Source organism: Rhinolophus sinicus, chromosome 13, assembly GCF_057876585.1.
Source record: "Rhinolophus sinicus isolate RSI-liver-muscle chromosome 13, RSI-T2T, whole genome shotgun sequence".
NCBI classification, from domain to species: domain Eukaryota; kingdom Metazoa; phylum Chordata; class Mammalia; order Chiroptera; family Rhinolophidae; genus Rhinolophus; species Rhinolophus sinicus.
Window position 1 is genome coordinate 36,666,899 of NC_142513.1, and position 8,464 is coordinate 36,675,362.

Genomic DNA, 8,464 nt, shown 5'->3' on the forward strand with positions numbered 1-8,464 from the left:
TCCCCCTGCTCTATGAGGAAAAGATAGGCTCGATGACGGCAGGAATTTTTGTCTGATTTGTTCACTGAAGAGCCCCAAGCATCAGAGCAGTAAGTACCTGACACTTATTAGGTGCTCATTAAATTTTTGTTCAATAATTGAAGAAACTGCTCAATATTTTAATCTGGGAAACCCTTGGCGAATTCCCTTTTATGAGACTGGTGATCACCTCACTGGATTTTCTTCCTTCTTTCCTTCCTTCCTTTCTTTTTCTTTTACCCTTTGTTTCTTTTTGGGAAAAAATGTAGGGGGAGATGAAGTTACACAGTGGATATTAAACAAGTTAACAAAGGCTGTACCCTATCCCAGAGGACAAGTATCAGAACAATGGGAGAGCTAATAACGTCTGCAAAATTACTGTGAAAACTCCTTTTGGTTCAGAAATTATGCCTACTCTCTATTGAATGAGAGAGAGAGAGAGAGAGAGAGAGAGAGAGAGAGAGAGAGAGAGAGAGAGAGAGAGATCTGTTCATTAATCCTACCTCAAATAAAGCAAGGATTGTGTTTCGATGTTACCATGGTCTTCTTTTTATCCAAGGGTAGGTGACGACAGGGACCACTCAGGTAGGATTGGCTGGGCTATTCTGGGAAAACAATGCCACGTCAATGGATGAACACAGTGAATGTTGACTTTTTACTGCATCACAAACCTTTGGGAGTTGGGCAGCATCCCTACAGACTGTGACACAAGGGCTTCTCCTACTTCCATGCCGTGGTGCTGTCACCTTTGGCATGTTTTCTCCCAGATTACCATGGAACAAGAGGAGAAAATGGAGATTGTGATGAACCAAGCACAGGAGGGATGGCAAACTGCTGTCCACTTTTCATGGCTACAACTCACATGGCCCCACTCTAACTCCTGGAAAATGTAGGTTGGCCAATATCTGGCAGGACAATTAAATGTGTTTGATGATTATCTAGTATTGTTTTTTCCCTTGGAAACAGAACAACTTTCTCCTTTGAGACATAGCTATGTGCTTCTAGCAAGCTCTCTATTTCCACTCCCCAAGACCAAACAATCCATACCTGCTTAGGGAGGGAGTGTTGTCTGGACATCTGAGATGACCAAAACAATGCCGTGTGGGACAGAGGGCTTTACAATGGGGTGGAAAGAATGTGGATATTGTTCTGCATTGTCTTGGTTGGAAACTTAAGGACCTAATAGAATAAGACTGGCCTCTATCACTTGTTGTCCTGGAACTATTTTTTCATTTGTTATTAAGAAAATCAAAAGAAGACCTAGTCCAGAAGTGTATATATCTGATTTTTTTTAGATCCTACAATGTGAAGCTTTGGAATTGCAAAAATATTTCCTTGTCTGGAGATAGGAAAGTATTTATCTCTGTTTCCTTTTTTTGATCTTTGTATGTGTTTATGTATGTGATTGCATTTTAAAATCTGCATCTTTAATGCATCTTGAATTTATTTTGTTATTTGGTATTTGGTGGGAAGTAAGTTGACTGAGTAACTTAAACAATGTTGCCAGCACCAATTATTAAATAATACTTTGGATTCTATTATCTTGAGTTTATTTCTTAAGATATACTTATTTAACATTTATACAAAGCTCCATTTTCTTGACCACACCTTCCTTTGGTTTCTCTAGTGACATTTTGTTTTAATTAATGTAGTTTTACAGTATGTGTTCATGTCCGGTAAGGCAAATTCAATGCCTCCTCCCTTCTTCATTTTCAAATGTGTTTGGCTATTACTCATTGTTTAGTGTTCCAGATAAACTTTAAAATAGCTTTGTCACATTTCCCTCCTATAGATAGTCCTCCATTTTTAATTTTCCCTCTCTCAACATCCCCAGAAAAATAAATGAGCCGGTCAGTTTAACCAGCCCACGCTTAGTGCAGGCAGTGAGGGGAGTGGGCATCTGTTATAAATGCAGCTTCCTGAAATGTTCCAGAGAAGAGTCACACTCCTGTTTATCCCTGGCCTCCTGACAAGGCTGGGCTGTGGTCTGAATAACAATTGGTTTGTGAATATTCTGCTCCAAAACTTTTCTCTGACTTGACATCCAGTTCCTTCAATCTCATCCAAGTCATTTTGTTCTGCATAGTGAGTTGAGAGGCAAAAGCTAGGTAAATATCACCGTCTTGAGTAATCATCATCCACTTTGCAAACAAGTGCTGGAGGGCTCAACAGAGCTGGTCCACAAGATACTTCTGCAGAGTCCAAAGACAAAGGAATACACCATTCAGTCACCAAATGCTCCTACTGCCACAGCGTAAGTCTGAGTTCTTCCCAAAGCAAACTGAAATGCAGTCCCCTGGCTTTTGGTTTTATTGCACCTGATACGAGGTGCTGGCATTATCGGCTCAGCAGACTGTCAGGCGGGGTGGCCTGCGGGGTCTCTGCTCCCGCTCCCCACATAAGAACACAGGATGTGGTGAGGCCAAAAAGGAACACCCACAGAGCCATAGGTAGGGGAGTCATACTACTATAGTCTCACTGGTGGCTGGATTCACATGACGTGCGACCTGCTGTCTGCTTTTCTGCCAACCAACAAACGACTCTCCTCAACTCACCTCGACTCTCCTTGAGTCCACTCCGCAATGCAGCCACGGCAGTTATATTAGTGGCCAATGGCTCAAGGGTTACAGCTGATGGACAACTAGCCACAGCTGACGGCCACCTACTACCCAAGACAGAACCCCACCATGTAAGGCCGAGAGCCTGGAAACTGCTCTCTGGGGCTCTGTCCCCACACAGACTCATTAGCAACCTAGCCTGGCAAACATTATTCATTGTTCAAATCACTGTATATATGTTCACTTATTTAATCTTGAGAATACCAAGATAGGTAATACCATTATCCCCAGTTTATGGATGAGCAAACTGAGGCACCAAGAGACTAAGTATTTTGCAGAAGGCCATACAGCTCATAAGCAATAAGGCCATGATTCGACACAGGGAGCCTAGAGCCAGCAACTACTATCTTAACCACTATACTAGGGATTCTCAAAGTTGAGCAGGCATCAGAATCACCTGGAGGTTTGATAAATCAGATTCCTGGGTCCCAACCTGAGAGTTTCTCATCCATGAGGGCAGAAGTGGGCAGATAGGATTTTCAACTTCTATCAAGTCCCACGTGCTGCTGCAGCTACCTCAGGGACCATACGTGTGGACAGAGTCCCAGAGAGCAGTTTCCAGGCTTTCTGCCTCACATGGAAAGGTGCTGGCTTGGGTAGCAGACAGCCATCACCTGTGACTGGTTGGCCATCAGCTGTAACCAGCTAGCCAATTAGCCACTGATATAACTGCCATGATGTGTTGGTTGGTTGGTTGGTTGGTTGGTTGGTTGGTTGGTTGGTTGGCAGGCCGAGAAGTGGACAGCAGATTGTGGATCATGTGGCTCCTGCTTCCTGTATCTCCAACCCAGACACCAGCAAGACTATAGTGGTATGACTCCCCTATCTATGGCTCCGTGGTGTTCCTTTTTAGCCTCACTATATCCTGTGTTCTTATGTGGGGAGTGGGAGCTGAGACCCTGCATGACACCCCGCGTGACACCATATTTTGAGAACCACTTCACAGATATGATTGGCAAATGTGTTCCTATGAAGATGAGAAAGGATAAACAAACCTGGAGAATGACTGAGCCATATAGCTAATTCTTCCAGTCTCTTAAGCAACTCAAAGCTGACATTGCCTGCACAGTGCCACCTTCTTCCCTTTTATGTTTAGCTGTAGGCAGCTACCCAAATATTGGAGAGAATTCAGGGTGTTGATTGGAGCATCAAAACAGCTGGGTTTAAATCTCTAGGTTTAAATCCTGTCGGTTACCAGCTGACTTAATCTTTCTAAGCTTCAGTTGTCATATCTGTAAAATAATGATGATTATTATTTAGCTCTTAGGACTTTAGTAAAGGTAAATTCTATAGATACACACACGTGTACATACACATTACCTGGCACATAGAAATATCGGTCGTTATTTATTTTATAAAAAGAGCATATCTGGTTTCCTTCCGTCCTCTCAGGTACTACCTGAGGAATTTAACTTTGAGAAGCCACTGCAGTAAGGTTTGCTAGGGCCACATGGGGCACCCAAACTTTCTTTATAGCTTATAACTGTGACAAGGATTAAAAAGAAAATAGCATATTTGACAATCTGGTCCCACCACATTGCTGTTGAAAGGAGTGGCAATTATTGGCTGACTTATCTCAGGAGCCATCTTTCCTTGTGCAGGTATAAGAGGTGAACTGGATAAATGGAAAGAGACAGAAAGGGAGGGGCAATCTATACCATGGGAGTCTGGATAACAGGGCAAGAAAAGAAGAGTGACCTTCAAATAATCTTACTCAATATTATAGATGGGATTTCTTCTCAGTCAATAATTAAACTATTTTTAAAATTCTCTTTAACTACTATTTCATTGATTTATTCAATAAGTATATACTGAGCCCCTGCTATGTACTACTAGCCACTGTGTGAAGTTCTGGAGGTACAGGATAAACAAAGCCGTCAAAGATTTCCCCCACATGGAGCAGGGAGGGAGGTATGAAGACTGTGAGGGGGAAAGTGGCCAAGACCTGAAAGAAATGAAGACACTGGCTGTGTGGCCATCAGCAGGGAGCACATCTGGTGGAAAGAATGGCAAGTGTAAGGACTGGAGGCTGGCTCTTGTCCAGCCTCTGAGGACTGACAGAGTGAGTGAGTGCAGGAGCGGGGAGGTGAGACAGGGAGGGGGATGGATCGGTCCAATCACAGAAGGCTTTCTATGAAAATGGGTCAACATTCACAGGATTTTAAGCAGAGGAGGGATATGATCCTACTATGAAAGAGAATCGATGTCAATGTGGCATGTGGGAGTTGGGCTGATAGCAAACAAAGTCTTTGATTTAGAAACTGGATTTAGAAGAGGAAAGAGAAAAAGAAAATAAGAAGTAGGAGTCCAGGAGAACACCTGGATAGAGACCAAACCAGAGATGCATCCAGGTTCTGTTGGCCTTTCCTCTCTTGTCTAGTTTTCTCGTGAACCTAAGTGGTAAGTTGCTAAGTATAATGATCTTGTGCCCAACCACCTTGGATCAATGTCCTGAATCTTAGTTGCACATTATACTCAACTAGGGAGATTTTTCAACATGCTCTGCCCAAAGCTAGATGAAGGGACATTCTATAAAATAAATGGCCAGTACTCTTCCAAGGTGTCAAGGTCAAGAAAAACAAAGAAAGACAGAGGAACTATTCCAGATTAAAAAAGAATAAGAAGACATGACAAGTAAATGCAAAACTGGGATCCTGTAAAAGGACATTAGTGGGACAATCAGCAAACTATGAGTGAGAACAGATCATTGTATGTATCAATGTTAATGTCCTGATTTGAGCATTTTATTATAGTTATGTAAATTACAAACATTTGGGAATGCTGGGTGAATTATAAATAGCAATCCTTTGTTCTTTTATTTTTTGCATCCCTTTTGAAAGTCTAATTATTTCAAAATAAAACTTGAAAAGAAAAAAACACCATTGGATTCAGGAAAAATGGCGGCGTGAGGTGAGCCTCTGTAAAGCTCCCCTGGAATTTACAACGAATCGAACAACAAAAAATCCACAAAGGACTCCCTGCACAGCAGACAGGCAAGACGAAGAGGCCCCCTACCGACTGAAATCACCTACAGGTGGGAGATTCGCGCGAGTGGAGGGAGGAGGAAAGGGAGAAGTGCGCGGAGACGGAGCCGCGCGGGCGGAGGACGCAGACCTCGCTCAGTGCGCCGAGCTCGCTGCTCCCCGGAACTACCGCAGCTGCGGGAGAGGGAAGAACTCGGACTGCTAGGGCTCCGCCAGGGCTCCACAGGGCTGAGGGGACAGCATATAACACGGCTGAACCCAACGCTCACGGCAGAGACCTCGGAGAAAAGACTGAGGGAAAAAGGCTGAAAACGGTGGTTTAAGCCCGCACTGCCGAGCAGAGAACGGAGCCTTAGGCACTGAGACTGGCCGCCCCCTCCCTCCCCTCCCAGAGCTCGCCCCGCCCCCACCTGCCCGGTGCTAGAAGTGAAACAGTAGCAGTGTCAGATCAAAACAACAGAAAATTTGCTATTTTGAGAACTGTGTAACGCAGACACAAATTCACAGCCCAACTAGTTCCGGCAAAGGGGAGAGAGCTGTGGAAGCAGGATCGGCTGTGGTGGTGGTCGCCGCCATTACTCTGGGCCACCTCTCACAGCTCACCCCGCCCCTGACCCCACCTATCTGGGCGGATCCCTGCAGGAGTAAACAGAACTGCTGAAATATATGGGCTCTGAATCAGCAGCTGGAAGAGCTTTCGAACATCAAAAGCTCTCCGCATACCCACCGGGACACTGCACCCTGTGACCTAGACGAACTATTAATAGAGGAGAAGCCCGTCTCCCAGGGAATCCCCCCATTGCGTGAGAAGTTGGAATAGTGCAGAGAAAACATAGCACTACCGTGTGGGAGAAGAAAAATAAGTTGCAGTTGGAGAAATAATAAAACATTCTACCAACAAGTACTGGCAAACAAAAGAAAGACCGCTTTCTATCAACCTATTGCAGAAGTCACTCCTGTAGATGTCTAGGAAGAGAAATAGTAAACCAGTAATCGCCATGAATAACCAAGGCAACAAGATAGCTCAGAAAGAAAGTGAAAAGTCTCCAGAGAAGGCACTTAAAGATACAGAAATATGTGACTTAAATGACAGAGAATTCAAGATTGCAGTTCTGAAAAAACTCAACGAGATACAAGAAAACACAGATAGGCAGTTAAAGGAACTCAGAAACTCAATCAAAGAACAGCATGAGCATTTTACAAAAGAGATTGAAATCTTAAAAAAGAACCAAATAGAATTTCTGGAGATTAAGAACTCAATAGAAGAAATTAAGAATGAAATAACCAGCTTAGGTAGTAGAGTTGACCAGATGGAGGAGAGAGTCAGTGACATCGAAGATAGAAACCTGGAAATGACACAGAGAGAAGAAGAAAGAGACTTGAGACTTAAAAGAAATGAAAGAACTCTACAAGAACTTTCTGACTCCATCAGAAAGAGCAATATAAGAATAATGGGCATACCAGAAGGAGAAGAAAGACAGAAGGGAACAGAGAATATATTCAAACAAATTGTCGATGAGAACTTCCCAAATTTGTGGGCAGAACTGGACCCTCGAATCCAAGAAGCAAATAGAACACCTAGTTACCTCAATCCCAACAGGCCTTCTCCAAGGCACATTGTATTGAAGCTGTCTAAAATCAACGACAAAGAAAGAATCCTCAAGGCAGCCAGGGAAAAGAAGACGGTAACATACAAAGGAAAGCCCATTAGATTATCATCAGATTTTTCAGCAGAAACTCTACAAGCCAGGAGGGAGTGGAACCAAATATTCAAACTATTGAAAGAGAGAAATCATGAGCCAAGAATAATATATCCAGCAAAGATATCCTTTAGATATGAAGGAGGAATAAAGACCTTTCCAGACATACAGAAGCTGAGGGAATTTTCTAATACACGACCTGCACTACAAGAAATACTAAAGGAGGCTATTCGACCACCATCAACAGGGACAATTTGTGGCAACCAAAACTCAAAAAGGGGGAGAGTAAAGGCCTGAACCGGAATATGGGAATGGAGAAAGTAAGCGTGCTGAAGAAAATGGAATACTCTAAATATCAAACTTTCTTTTACATAAACTTAAGGGTAACCACTCAAAATAAATCCAGAATTGAAATATATACTGAAATAAAAGAAGAAACAGAGGGAAACATCGTAGAATACCACCACACAGAAATAATAGACAACAACAAAAAGGCAAAGAAACAATGGAGACACAGCCTTACCAGAAAACTAAAGATAGAATGACAGGAAAGCCTCACATATCAATAATCACCCTAAATGTAAATGGACTGAACTCACCAATAAAAAGGCACAGAGTAGCAGATTGGATCAAAAAACTAAACCCAACCATATGCTGTCTCCAAGAGACACATCTCAGCTACAAGGACAAGCATAGACTCAAAGTGAAAGGGTGGAAATTGACACTCCAAGCAAATGGTACCCAGAGAAAATCAGGTGTAGCCATAATGATATCAGATGAAACAGACTTCAAGGTGAAAAAGATAACAAGAGATAAAGATGGACATTTCATAATGGTGAAGGGGACTGTACAACAAGAAGACATAACAGTCATCAATATTTATGCCCCCAATCAGGGAGCACCGAAATACACCAAGCAACTACTAACAGAACTAAAGGGAGAAATTGACCAAAACACAATTATACTAGGGGACTTAAATACATCATTGACAGCTATGGATAGATCATCGAAACAGAAAATAAATAACGAAATAGTAGCCCTAAATGACACATTAGATGAAATGGACATAATTGACATTTATAGAGCACTTCATCCTAAAACATCAGACTATACATTCTTTTCTGGTGTACACGGAACATTCTCA